The 14,136-nt window shown below is 41.5% G+C and overlaps 1 pseudogene; it reads right to left on the reverse strand.

Annotated features, from left to right (window-relative positions):
* Nucleotides 1–8,501: 8,501 nt before the first annotated feature.
* Nucleotides 8,502–11,192, reverse strand: LOC145946786 (tudor domain-containing protein 7-like; annotated as a pseudogene).
* Nucleotides 11,193–14,136: the final 2,944 nt, after the last annotated feature.

Below are 14,136 nucleotides of genomic sequence, written 5' to 3' on the forward strand. Positions count from 1 at the left end.
TTAAGAAAAATGTCTCGTTTTTATGGGAGATTTTCCGCGAGGGTACAAAGCTGCCGAACGTCAACGCAAATAGGTAGAGGCCTATTAAATCACGTTTGACATGTTCGTCGCAGCGTCGGCTTAAATTCTTCATTCTTTTCCTAATGATAAAATGTCCATAAAATGAAAAACATAGTTTTAATGAACTCTAGAACGCTCCGTTGACAAGTTCGAGCAGCCGGACATCGGCGCTTCCGTAATAAAATTATATTAACGAGGGTACAAAATTGTTAATCATCGGCGCTTGTTCTATACCTTTTTGGGGAAAATGTCTAAGAACCCTCATAAAAAAGTCGTAAAGATACCATCTACAAATATTGCACTCAGAAAACTCCCCCTCCTTTGTCGAAACATCCCCCTCCACCCGCGTGACGTCAGCCCCCGCGCCTACGAGATACCCCCGCCCCGCGTGACGTCATACCCCTCGCCACGGAGAACCCCCCGCGCCCCGCACCCCCCTCAGAGGACCTGAGTTAGAACTCTCATAGTATTACTACTAGGACTTTATCAAACTGCTCGAAGAACGCAGTCGTGTGAAGCGTCCGCGACTCTCCATTGGATATAGACAATCTTTGATTGCTAGAATCGCGCGACTCGAGGGTGCAAAGACTCGATTGCAGAGACAGTTTATACCCAGTGGTGGTAATTACAGTGGCGGTAATTACAGTGGCGATAATAACACGGGAAGACTCGTTTGGCGAGAGATCGATACCGCGTTCGAAAATCGGATACTGACAGGTGCGGTGATTAACGCAGACTATATCGAACCGCGACAATTTTTGGAAGACGTTAGTAGTGTAGTACTCGAGCAAGTGCAAGATGTTATAAAAATACACAACTGTGCAAAAGTAAATACCGTGTTCAACGGTGAGTTTGTGACAGGTGATAAGCGCGCCAACAAAAGCATTAACACGCGAAATTATGAACTCTTTCGCACGTCCGATTTACACGAGTGGTATGAGCGGCATGTCATCGAATCCACATTGGCGTCTCTCGAAGAGTTTCAGGAACGTGATAGCGGATGGGCATTGTCACGAATCCTTGATCTTACGGTCAACGTCAACAAGTGCAATCCTATGCGCGCAGGGTGTTATCTAAACTTATCGCGAGAAATTATTACGAAGAGAGCAGTGGTGAACGTGCGATCAACGGACAATGCATGTTTCGCATGGTCAGTGGTGGCCGCTCTGTATCCCGCAGAAAGACATGTAGAACGAGAATTTTCATATCCCCACACGACAGTGTTAAATCTTCAGGACATTGAGTTTCCGATGACGTTAAACCAAATTAAAAAGTTTGAACTGGCAAATAACATCTCAATCAACGTCTATGGCATCGAGAGGAAGAAGGAATTATCTATTCTTCCGATACAGCTCACTGATCGGAAGAGAGAAAAACATGTAAATATGCTGTATGTGCAGGAGGACGACAACGTTGGACATTTCGCGTGTATAATATAAAAAATCTATCCCGGCTTGTCAGCACGCAACTGAGCAAACATGACCACAAGAAATATATCTGCGATCGGTATGTATATTTATTGCAAATTATATAATAATTTTAAATAAAATTGTAAATAAAATTGTAATTTTTTTTTTTCACAGATGCTTGCACTTCTTTAATTTGAGCGAAAAATTGGAGGCTCACATTGCGGACTGTCGAGAAATGAACGACTGCGCTATCCGATTACCAAGCGATAAAGACAAGTGGCTCGACTTCGACAACTACAACAGAAAGGAGCGACTTCCCTTCGTGGTGTACGCCGACTTGGAGTGTGTGCTGAAGAAGACGCCGGAACATGCGTCATACTCCCAACATCACGACGTATTTAGCGTTGGGTATTACGTGCAATGTTCGTACGACAACACGTTATCCGCGTATAATTCTCGCCGTAGTATCGATTGCGTTTCATGGTTCGCCGAAGAACTTAAAAATTTAGCGCATCGCGTAAAGAGTATTTTGTCTGATAATGTCCACATGACAAAATTAACGCAAGATGAATGAGAAAAATTTCATAGCGTCACGCAATGTCACATTTGCGAAAAACCGTTTGCGCCGGATGATACACGCGTACGCGATCATTGTCATCTGACCGGGCGATACAGGGGTCCCGCGCACTCAAACTGTAATCTAAACTACAAAGACTCTTATGTCATTCCTGTAGTTTTCCATAATCTATCCGGCTATGACGCACATTTTATCATAAAAGAAATAGCTACCGCGTATGAAGGACGCGTAGATGTGCTTCCAATAACAAAAGAAAAATACATTTACGAAGACTGTCAATAGTACCGACGACGATAAAGATCGGAAAGCTTGCATGAAATTACGATTCATCGATTCATACAAATTTCTCAATGCTAGTCTTGACAAACTGGCATCTTTTTTGAATAAGGATAAGTTAAAAATTTTGCGTTCCAATTTTTCCGCATTATCCGCTAACAATTTTGAATTATTAACGCGAAAAGGTGTCTTTCCGTACGAGTACATTGACTGCGTGGACAGGCTGCAGGACACGCGTTTACCACCACGCGAATCGTTTTACAGTTCTTTAACCAGTGACACTGTATCCGAGAGCGACTACGCACACGCCGTCAACGTGTGGCAGCAGTTCTCCATTCAAACCTTGGGTGAATACAGCGATCTGTACTTAAAAACTGATGTCTTGTTGTTGGCAGATATATTTGAAAACTTTCGCGACACTTGCATCGCGAGTTACGGACTCGACCCTACGTATTATTATACTCTTCCTGGGTATACATGGGACGCCATGTTAAAATATACATGCGTAAATTTCGAACTGCTTACCGATATCGATATGGTTATGTTTATTGAACTGGGTATACGCGGCGGTCTAAGTCAATGTTCAGGAAGATACGCGCATGCTAATAACAAGTACATGCAGTCATATGATCCATCGAAACCATCATCATATTTAATGTATTTAGATGTAAATAAATTGTATGGATGGGCAATGTGTCAACCACTGCCTTATGCCGATTTTCGATGGGTCGACGATGTATCTAACTTTGACATCTCGTCAATAGCGCTCGATTCACCTACAGGCTATATCCTCGAAGTAGATTTAGAGTATCCACAACATCTTCACGACACGCACACTGACCTACCGTTTTGCCCGACACGTGACAAACCGCCCGGCAAGCGGGAAGATAAGCTTCTCGCAACGCTATATGATAAGAAGCGTTACGTCATACACTACCGCAATCTGCAGCAGTGCACGCGGCACGGCCTTCGCGTTACAAAAATACATCGCGTATTACAATTCACTCAATCCGCATGGCTCCGCGATTACATTGAACTAAATACAAAATTTAGAACACAAGCGAAAAATGATTTTGAGAAAAATTTGTACAAATTGAACAACGCGGTATTTGGCAAAACGATGGAAAATATGCGTAATCATGTAGATGTAAGATTATTGACAAAGTGGGACGGACGATACGGAGCAGAGGCGATGATAGCGAAACCAAATTTCCATAGCAGGAGCGTCTTTTCAGAAAATTTAATTGCCGTAGAATTACGTAAACTAGAAGTAAAATTTAACAAACCAATCTATGTTGGTATGTGTATACTCGACATATCGAAAGTGTGTCTGTACGAATTTCATCACGAGTACATGTCACCGCTCTATCGTGACAGATGTCGGGTAATGTACACCGATACAGATAGTTTAATATATCATATTAAATGCGAAGACGTGTATGAAAATATGAAACGCGATATCGCTAGATTCGATACGAGCGATTATTCCAATTGACGGTACGTGTACAGTATACCGCTTGTGAATAAAAAGGTGCCAGGTCTAATGAAGGATGAAAATAATGGCGCGATAATGACTGAATTTGTAGGACTTAGAGCAAAAATGTACGCTTTGCGAGTAGATGGTAAGAAAGATACAAAAAAGATTAAAGGTGTCAAAAGTAACGTTGTCGCGGGAACGATAACATTCGACGATTATACGCGGTGCCTGAACGACGAGATTGAAATGACACGTAGTCAGTCATGTATTAGGTCGAAATTGCATGAAGTATACACCATCTGCGAGACAAAAATTGCTCTAAGTCCGTACGACGATAAGCGGTATATCATACCTGATTCGACCGACACATTACCATGGGGACATTATCAGATACTCTATATAAAATATAATGTAATATAATGTAATATAATGTATGTGCGATATGTTATGTAACATATGTGTATGTATTTCATATATTGAAACGGAAAGGATGTATTAATAAAGATTTTGTATTTCACATATTTCATGTATATTGTAATATTTCAAATACTTTTATTTGTTGTACACATTATATATTTTTTAATTTTTGAGTAATTAATAAATACAATTTGTATGAATTAAATTGCATTGTCCTTATGTATCCAAGAGTTGTGCGAATTGTCAAATCCCAGCCATTTTACGTAAACCTCGTCACCCCTCCTGCGCAGTACTTTCTCTACGAGATATACGTCCGGATAATTCGCGCTATGCAACTCGTGCTCGTAAAACGCTCCAGCGACAGATGTTTTGCGATAGTCTTCGAGTAGATAGGTTACGGGATTAGTACGCTGCACTTTAACAATTTTAAACACTTCGGTTGTCCAATTTGGTGTGTAACCCTTCTCAAAAAGTTTCTTGTACTTGCTAACGCGTACCGGGTCACCTACTTTGAACTTTGCCGGAGCGGCAATCTTTATGTTACTATATACCGTTTTTAAAAGTTTATCAGCGATCACGGGGGTGACGTCGACGGGTCGCATGCCGATCGTTCGATGCTTGCGCGCGTTGTAATCCGATACGAGTTCCGCCAACGCGTCGATCCACATGTAAGTTCCGTTCAGCGTAAACATCTTCCACATGTCGTTCTTCAGCGTGCGATTGAATCGTTCCACAACCGATGCCTTCAATACCGAATATGTAGAATAGTAATTGATGTTATGTTTCCGTATAAGCCGTTGCACGTCGGCGTTATAAAATTCTTTCCCCATATCGGTTTGCATGTTTCTCGGGCATCTCTTGCTATCTCGAATTATCTCGGCGATAGCGTCAGCCGTCTCGCTTCCAGCTTTACTCTTGAGTGGTATGGCCCACGCGTACTTGCTCAACACATCGATGACGGTGAGTATGTAGTGGTAACCTCTGTTGAAACGAGAGTACGGACGCATCTCGACGATGTCAGCTTGCCACAGGTCATCGTATCCCCGCACTATGACGTGTCTTCGGGGAAAATTTTTCCTTGCCGGCGCGTGCAGTTCGTTCACCAACTGCCGTTTCTCCAAACTATGTTGTTTCATCGCTTCGTCGGTTTTTCTCGATCGCCGTTTGTCGCTCGTTTTATGATTCATTTTCGTTTGTCGTTCTTCAATAGCCGTTCGTAGCCGTTCCTGACCCGTTCTTGAGCCGTTCCTGACCCGTTCGTAGCCGTTCCTGACCCGTTCTTGAGCCGTTGGTAGCCGTTCCTGACCCCTTCTTGAGCCGTTCCTGACCCGTTGGTAGCCGTTCCTGACCCGTTCTTGAGCCGTTGGTAGTCGTTCCTGACCCGTTCTTGAGCCGTTCCTGACCCGTTCGTAGCCGTTCCTAACCCGTTTTGAACGCGTATCTAGGTTGCGTCTCGAGGATACAGAGTTTGGGGTGCTCTGTTCTCAGAATTTTATACGCACACGTTTATTTCTATTGTTCGTGCGAGTGCGAATGTGGTCTCCTGGGTGGTGACTGTGTAGACAGTCGGGGATTCTCTCTGCATAGACTTTGGCGTAAGTCGGTAGGCAAGTCCCTGGTGTAGAACGTCGTAACGATTGAAGTGACTGGTCGGCGGGTAACACCGACCAGTAGGTAGTTGTACCGTCTGCATCGTTGCATTCTCCTTCAGTTACGTGACACCGAGCACCGGAGGATAATATCACCTCGTTGGTGCTATGTTTGACAAGTAGTTCCAATTTTCGAGTATAAATCTTTATTGAAGCTTGGACGACCACGTTATCCCATGTTCCAAACGGGTCGCTGAACTGTGTATCCTCAGTCTTGATGGTCCCCGCGAATGTGAGGCTGCGTTGGTTAGTGGTGTTTACCTTGATGCCGCTGATGTGACCATTGTTTCCTAGGAATATGGTCCCTGTATCATCACAGCTTTTTACAGGTTTCAGTTGACACCTCGCGTATATACTCGCGTCTTCCATTGTGTACTATGGATACATGCGAATGCATCCCACAATAGTAAATAGTTCGATCGATTTCGATTTTGCATTGAAGTCCAATGGTGTGATCAAACTCGCTTAGTTGTAGTAGCTGCACGTACACTTCTTTCTTGTCAGGCTCGATATTATCCATCTGGCATTCTCCTATATCTAAGAGAGAAAGCGAGGTGATATTTAGTCCATGACCTCCGCAGTCATATCCTACTAGTCCATGAGCCGGTATGGCTGTCAGCGCTATCAATAAGAGTGCGATGTTAGTCATTTCGACGTTTGCTTGGAACTGGCCGGTCCTCCATCCGGGCGTCGAAGTTATAGCTGTTTGGCTCGGAATGGGGGTCCTCTTCGGTGGGGGTTCGATGCGGTGAGACCTTCAGCTTATCTTCGTGTACGATTCGTGTCTTATTACTACTTATAGCTAGTTTAACGTTATGATTTCCTAAGAGTTTAATTATCCTATATGGACCTGTATATTGGTCCCCTAGTTTCCCTTTTGTTGGTTCTTTTAACAAATAGACATAATCTCCTCCTCTAAATTCACGAACATTGGCTTTGCGATCATAATAAGTTTTTGATCTTCGCTTAGCAGTTATTAAGTTTTCGCGGGCGATGGCCTGGACGTCGGTTAATTTATTAAAAAGAGTTGTAAGATAATTAGAGTAACTTTCGTCCGTGACGTCGGCAATGTCGGGATTGCTAGAAGGTGTCCTAGCTATTCTCCCGAAAACTAGTTCATAAGGGGTGTATCGCGTTCCCTCATGTACGCTCGTGTTGTAGGAAAATGACGCCAATTTTAGGTACTTATCCCATTCGTTATTCTTATCCACATATTGTTTTAAATATTCCCACAGAACTTGGTGGGAGCGCTCTATCGAGCCGTTAGATTGAGGCCTGTAGGCTGTAGTCTTAAAATGTTTGATTTTAAATTTATATCTATAAAAAGGAGAATTGTCGTTAATTTTATAGAATTTTTTTTTTTTTTTTACCACCCCTTGGGGGTTAAAAAAGGTATATATTGAATATCTCCGAAACGGTGAGTCGTACGAGAAAATCGCAAGACGGAAAACTTGTCCGCCTCGACGAGACGAACAAGAAAGATGTCTTGCTGTTTTGTCGTAGGTCGCGTCGTTGCTGAGATCTAGCGCGATGACCCCACCCACACCGGCCCAACCGCGGTGGCTCCAAAAGTCCGAGGAAGACAGCCTCGGAACTAAGGGGAAGTTTTTAGTGCGGTATGGGGGACCTTCAGTCCCCGAGTCCCACATAACCCAAGGCCAGCCTTGGGTATCCGTAAACGGATTATCTCCTCCAGCACCAGGCAAAAAAAAAAAAAAAAAAAAAAAGTTTTTGACGAATCATCATAACGATAGGATCGTTTTCTCTCTTTCAAATGTTTTGACAAAATTGAATTTATGTTATGTTTATTTAAATATGTTGTAACTATATTATGGAAAAGTTGACGTTATCGTTAATTTGGCTGCACCTCTACTAATGAATATTACACTTGATAAGGACCACATCCATATGGTCGAAACGTTGTGTGTTTTTTAAATAAATATAATTTGGGTAGTTGGGTCGACTTTACTTCGTTCCTATTTTAAAATTTTACTAGCGACTTTTTAAGTATCTAATTATTATTTAAAAAAAAAAGGTTAGAGAACATAACGTAATATTTTTGCTAAGGAATACTTGAATTATTATAATATATAATATTTCCCCCCAAAAATATACAACATATTTAATAAAACTTGGCTTCTAAATAAACTTTACGTACGTTATAACTTCAACAGCAATACATCTCTGTCTAACTGTGCGATAACAAAAATGTAATTGGTAATGAAGAACTATAAACAGTAGAAGCCAAAGGAAAAATAACATGTCTATGTAATCATAAACATAAGCCTTTAAACGAACAATAATAAAACAAGTGTTTCTTCAATAAATCGATCTCCGCTATGCGCGTTATAATCTAACGTCTTCGTATCTTTTAATACTAAAAAGAAAAAAAAAAAATTTTTCTGAACAATGAAATGCGCAATCACGGAGACAAACTCAAATAACATGAAATAAAATTAAATATTTGCGCGTTATCCTTCTGTTCACGCTCATGCCGTCTCTACGGAAAAAAATAATTAAAAAAATAATAGAAATATATTCACGCATTACTATCCCTTTAGGTATTCGCGGTTTTGCAAGCGAAAGCGACATTCTATGCCATTATAATAAAAGGATAACGATAACGCGACGGTAAAGAAAATAAATTGTTTCTTCAGCTACTTAATCAATATAAGAAGCTAACTAGATGGAAGATTCTCCTCGAATCCATCAATATATTTGGCACGTTTCTCCTCCACCAATAACTTATCGATGTATATGTCTCTCTCAGTGCTGACATCGATTAATCGTAAACCCAGTACGGTGCCATTGGCCGGCGAGAGGTGATCGAACATCGATTCGGCAACCACTGAGACAAAGTCCTTATCGAGTACTAAATCCTTAATCCTGACACAATCATTTACCGTCCAGTCGCCATTCATCGCTTCTATTCCGATAAGTTTAGCCTTCACGGCCTGATACGGCAGGTTTAAGAAATCGCTCCTCAACGGCTGCAAGCTACTGCGTGATACTATTGTCACATCCCCAAAGTCGCAAAAATATACGGATACCTCATTATCGCTGATAATATTTGTGACATAAACTCTATACCAATCCTTTCGAAATTTGCCCGCATAAAGCTTGTTCTCGCCGACAGTTTCCAAAGGTGGACCATTTAACATAGTATTCTTGCAGAGCAATCATCATTGCTTCAATTTGGGCACATCCAGCAACGGTTGCACGATAAAATGTCCTGGATGTGCAGCTAATGTCACGTGAACGTCGAAATAATGGCCGATATCCGAGATGGTGGGTGGATTTAATTTACCAACAGATTCGAGAGCGCGAGAATTTCTATGTTCCAAACGGTTCTTTGATAATTTATTATTATTAACATTATTATTAACATACGTTATTACCATCTTCATTCGCTTTTGATAATTCGCTATCGCAAATCAATGATGTATTTATAGAGGCTAGCACGTTCTCCGATTCAATTCTCTTGAAAATATCCACTATTGGGATTCCGGTTGTACTTCTCTTGAAGATCCTTGCCAAAAGCAGATCCGTGTCCGACACCAGTTCGCAAAATCTCTCCACGAGCGTCTCGTTGAACTGATCGAGATGGTGCAGAAAGATCTGCTTCGCCTGTGGTGGGATGTAGTGCAGAGCATTCGTCTCGTCCATGTAGAACAGATCTTTTTTCGATATTGTGACGGTTTTACCGACGTCTAACAAGGACACTGTTAATTTATTGTCAGATATATTCGTCACTCGCGCCCTATACCACTGCGAATTCCACTTTGCAAAGTACGTTTTTGTGAAGGTAATCGTTTCCCTCGCCACCGAGGTCGTCGTGTTGCGTACTAATATTTGCGACAAGGCCTCACTGCTCACCAAATTTCTCACGAATGAATTTAACTGCGCATAGACCTTTCCGTTCTCGTCTATGTGCGTGACATATAATTCGATTAACTGTCCCATTTGTAAATTGGATGCGATCGCAATATCTTTTATGATCTTGTCTATTAGAATTTGATTTATATCTATATTTTTTCCTTCTAGACTAATATCATAAAAAGTCACTGTCGTGAATGAGCCATATTCGTCGGCTTTTATGTTATGCACTTTCGCCAAAAACATTTGCTCGATCATAAGATGACTCTCAATCTCTGGAATTAACTGGGCGTAATCACAAAACTCTTCTAATCCCTGAAGAGCTACTCTGGACTCTTGGGCTGAATGCAGAATTTCTTGTCCAGAGGATGTAGCACATCAGATTTATATTGCTCGTCGTAACCCTCGTCAATAAAGAAAACTGTGGCGAGTCCGGTCTCGAAGTAGAAATCTATACATTGAACTCGGTGCCAAGAGTTATCCTCGAGAACGGCGTAAAAATCGCCAACGACACATTCCGCCAACTGGGTCAAAAGGGATTTTTTCTTATCATAACGCTTCGTCATTTTCTTCCTCATTTCGACGAAATTATCATTATACTTCTCACAACGGATCCAAATTTCGGCCGTGCTTATGACGCAAGTGATGTACACCTGCCACGTAATCGTCTGGGGTAGTGTCAGTTTACCGGGTGCGGCAGGCCCGATCGGGTTTAATTGTACCTTCTCGTTAGACGGGAAGCTATTCTCAGTAACATCCTTGAATGAGGTGGAACTATTTGGAGTCGGGGAAGGGGGGATAGGGGTTAGGGGTGAGTACGGGAAGGGTCGTATGAATGGGGGTTGTATGAATGAGTGAACAAGAGCGAGGAGGAAGCTGAGGGTGGGCGCGGACACGCGCAGACTGGAGTCACCGCGGTGCAATGTGCATAACAGAAACCGCGGTGGCTCCAAAAGTCCGAGGAAGACAGTTTCGGAACTAAGGGAAAGTTTTTAGTGCGGTATGGGGGACCTTCAGTCTCCGAGTCCCACATAACCCAAGGCCGGCCTTGGGTTATGTGGGACTCGGGGACTGAAGGTCCCCCATACCGCACTAAAAACTCCCCCTTAGTTCCGAGGCTGTCTTCCTCTTTTGGAGCCACCGCGGTTTCTGTTATGCACATTGCACCGCGGTGACTCCAGTCTGCGCGTGTCCGCGCCCACCCTCAGCTTTCTCCTCGTTCTTGTTCACTCATTCATACAACCCCCATTCATACGACCCTTCCCGCACCCACTCCTAACCCCTATCCCCCCTTCCCCGACTCCAAATAGTTCCACCTCATTCAAGGATGTTACTGAGAATAGCTTCCCGTCTAACGAGAAGGTACAATTAAACCCGATCGGGCCTGTCGCACCCGGTAAACTGACACTACCCCAGACGACTACGTGGCAGGTGTACATCACTTGCGTCATAAGCACGGCCGAAATTTGGATCCGTTTCGAGAAGTATAATGATAATTTCGTCGAAATGAGGAAGAAAATGACGAAGCGTTATGATAAGAAAAAATCCCTTTTGACCCAGTCGGCGGAATGTGTCGTTGGCGATTTTTACGCCGTTCTCGAGGATAACTCTTGGCACCGAGTTCAATGTATAGATTTCTACTTCGCGACCGGACTCGCCACAGTTTTCTTTATTGACGAGGGTTACGACGAGCAATATAAATCTGATGTGCTACATTCTCTGGATAAGAAATTCTGCATTCAGCCCAAGCGTTCAGAGTAGCTCTTCAGGGATTAGAAGAGTTTTGTGATTACGCCCAGTTAATTCCAGAGATTGAGAGTCATCTTATGATCGAGCAAATGTTTATGGCGAAAGTGCATAACATAAAAGCCGACGAATATGGCTCATTCACGACAGTGACTTTTTATGATATTAGTCTAGAAGGAAAAAATATAGATATAAATCAAATTCTAATAGACAAGATAATAAAAGATATTGCGATCGCATCCAATTTACAAACGGGACAGTTAATCGAATTATATGTCACGCACATAGACGAGAACGGAAAGGTCTATGCGCAGTTAAATTCATTCGTGAGAAATGTGGTGAGCAGTGAGGCCTTGTCGCAAATATTAGTACGCAACACGACAACCTCGAGGGAAACGATTACCTTCACAAAAACGTACTTTGCAAAGTGGAATTCGCAGTGGTATAGGGCGCGAGTGACGAATATATCTGACAATAAAGCCATAAAACATACATAGTATATGCGGTATATATACATTTATGTATATTGTATATTCCATGTATATACCTCATTTAGCAAATACACATACAATGTATGTGAAAAGTATATGCAAATGTAACCGGAACTATGTACATAATAGATCCATAGTACGTATATACATATGCACATGATTAGTACAATCTATGTATATACATTCTGTATATACATTTTACATTTAGTATGTACAAACTGTGTATGTACAGCTGTATATAAATTACATATCAAATAAACATTAAAATAATATACTTAGTATATATATCGTATATACATTTATATATTTCATGTATATACTTCATTAATCAAATAGACATACATTGACATATGATATGTATGTGCAAATGTAATCTTTACTCTGTATATACATAGAAGATCCATGGTGTCTCTCTCTCTCTCTCTCTCTCTCTCTCTCTCTCTCTCTCTCTCTCTCTCTCTCTCTCTCTCTCTCTTTTTTCTGAGAGAAGACGTGTCAAACATCGCTCTGCAAAAGTGATAACTTTTAAGTGATTATATAGTGAGGGAGAGTGGCGAAAAAGTACTGAAGTAATAGTTGCATAGACCGGGAATAGACATGAGTGTTATCTAACAGGAATATGCTGATTTGTGAGCGTGAGAGTTATATTTCTTGTATGAGGCATCGAGATTTCACGCGACAGGTAGACATTAAAGGTGGACACAAAGCGCTGACGTGTGAATTTGGACAAAGGTAATTGACCGCCTATGCTGGTATTAACAGCTTCGGCCGGTAATTATCGATATGAACGATGAATATGACGAGTATCGATGCTCGGCATGTAAGAAGGCAATAAAAAATCAGGTTGTTGCATGCAAATCTTGTATTAAACTGTTTTACCATCCAGGATGTGCAAGTAAACATAAAATTTATGATAGAAATCGCGAACTGGTGTCGTGTCCTGGCCCATTTGAGAAATTTACAATTGAAAGTGAAGCAGATATGAAGAAGGCACCGACAGCAGCGGGGAGCAGCAGGGAAAGACAAGGATCTACAGGATCTACGGGTTCGTTTACGACATCAAGCAGTGGAAATAGAATATCAGGAGCGAGTGGATCATCGAGTATTGACGTAAAAATAGATTGGCTTGTAAAAACTGTGAAAGAAATAAAAGACGAAACAGCATGTAAGAAGGAAATTAAAATGATGGTTAAGGAAATAGTTCGAGAAGAATTTGGAAGTATTAAACAAGAACTGGAAGACTTGAGAAGAATTATACAAGGAGGAGCGGGTGGACTGGCAGGAGGAGCTCAAAGATGTTATAGTGAAGCAGTTAAAGAGAAGAAAAAAGAAAATATTATAATTGTCAAACCCAAGGTGCAACAGGAGAGTGAAGCAACTAAAAAACTGATAAAAGAAAAGGTAGATATCAAGAATATGGCTATGGGAATAACGAAGTTAAAAAAAGGAAGTAAGGGAACAGTGATTCTCGGCTGTGAGACTGGAGAAGAAATGGAAAAGCTAAAGGCGACAGTACAAGCCAAGCTGGGCGAGAACTTTAACGTTACTGAGTCACCGCGGATGAAACCTAAGATAAAAATTGTCAATATTGGCGAGGAAGAAATGGAGTTGAATGATGATGATTTAATAGGTACAATTAAGAAGCAGAACAAAATTGATGTGAAAAATGAAGGAATTCATATGCGAATAGTGAAGAGAATAGTTAAAGAGAAAATAAATGAGAAATATCAGTCCGGAAGAAGAGGAAAAGATGGTATCGTAATAATTGAAGCAGATGAAGAGACTCATGAAGTAATGTTGAGAAAAGGGAAACTGAATGTAGGATGGAGAAAGTGTCCTGTATTCAATCACATTAACATTAAAAGATGTTTTAAATGCTGGGGTTATTATCATATTGCAAAGAATTGTACGCGTAATGAAACATGTCACAAATGTGCAGGAAATCACAAGGTGAGTGAATGTACAGCGACAAAGAAAAGATGTATAAATTGTATGTTTAAGATTCAAACATACAATTTGAAAATAAATGATGAGCATGGCGCACTTGATCCGGAATGTCCGACTTTCAAGAGGGCGATACAGGAGGAGAAGAGGAGGGCCGGATGGGAGGTAGATAAATAGCAACTACAGAAGGAAACGGAATTAATACTATATACAA

Source organism: Prenolepis imparis, unplaced genomic scaffold (assembly GCF_030444845.1).
Source record: "Prenolepis imparis isolate NDT839.2.m4 unplaced genomic scaffold, iyPreImpa1.0 SCAF_21, whole genome shotgun sequence".
Classification (NCBI taxonomy): Eukaryota; Metazoa; Arthropoda; class Insecta; order Hymenoptera; family Formicidae; genus Prenolepis; species Prenolepis imparis.